We start from the raw sequence: 1,379 nt of genomic DNA, 5'->3' as shown, positions 1-1,379 counted from the left end.
TTTAGAATCGTAACATAAGAAAGAAGTGGCAGAATTCCTTTTGAAAGTGTACTGACAGTGTTTTACAGGAATTTCTTGCTTTATTTTTATTTCAGGCAGTTGTGCAAGTGCACCTAAGTGCACAAGTGCACCTATGAATCATTGACGACAGCGTTTGCTGCCATCAGCCGCAGGCCATCTATTACAGGAACAAAGAGCGAGTGCCTAAAACAAGCCAAACTTATCCTTTAGTGAGTGAGTGGATCCGAAAGCAGCCGCTCTTAAAAAATGACCTATCGAGACAATATCGTATTCCCATATAGACAGCTAGAAGTATCCATGTAAGTAACCTCTCGTTGAGTTTTTCCACACATGTACTCCGAGAGAGGGCATGTGTAGTGAATTTTTGCGCCGTTATTCGACATAGATGCTCTCATTATGTCAACCTCGGTAAACGACTCCACAAAAGATCAGTTCTTAAGTATCAAAATATCAAAAACCGGGAGTTCTCCCAGCAACAAGCCCTGCTTAGCTGGGTGGACTCCCCTGACATCCAGCTCAAAACCCAGCACGAAAATGACCAGGTAATTGCCCCCTCCGACTTGTGTGACCGTATAGCCCTTACTAACACGGTGGCTGTGGCGTATTGGGCGGTTATAGCAGGCTGTCATTAGATGACTTTGGCTAATGACTACTTCAAGCCTTCTCATCTATGATTTTCCCCTACTTATTACATAACACAATTCCTTCGGGTCTGCACCACCTCTTCGCCTCCTTCTTTACGTTTGTTTCATCTTCCTAGCTGGGAGTGCCGCGACTTGATTTTATGTTTTCTGGTGTTAACGTACGGTTTACTGCGTCGCTGGGATTGAGGGAGGAGCACTCCTGGTTACCTGTTTTTGGGTAACGGCATAAACAAAACGGTGTACATGAATAGTTACCCACACTGAGGCCGTGGTGCAGTGATCTAAGGTACTGAATATCACCATTTTCCGGGCCCTCCTGCGCAACACATCGCGCTACGGTGTCTCCCGCAACGAAGCGAAATAGATACCAGGAAAATGGTTCCGGCGGGAGAGACTGCGACGACAGCAGGAAACATCGCACTGACAACGGCGGCAACGGTGACACCAACTGGTGAACAAGCTTTGACCTGGCTTATTTTCGATGACATAAAGCAGTCTGCCTGGAATTACCACGGTCGAGCAAGCAGATTGAATTTGAAATGACAGATCGTTGAAGCCCAACTGGGGCCCATCTGGGGTGGTTAAAAAGGTCCCATCTGGGATAGCTATCTGGGTCTCATCTGGGCTGGTTATATGGGTCTCAGCTGGACTGTCCCAGGTCCCAGCCGTGTGGGCCCTAGCTTATTTACCCAGGCGGGTCCCAACTGGGCTGCC

The sequence above is a fragment of the Pollicipes pollicipes genome, unplaced genomic scaffold (assembly GCF_011947565.3).
Source record: "Pollicipes pollicipes isolate AB1234 unplaced genomic scaffold, Ppol_2.1 Scaffold_6138;HRSCAF=7277_pilon_pilon_pilon, whole genome shotgun sequence".
NCBI lineage: Eukaryota > Metazoa > Arthropoda > Thecostraca > Pollicipedomorpha > Pollicipedidae > Pollicipes > Pollicipes pollicipes.
Note: the sequence above shows the minus strand (reverse complement) of the source record.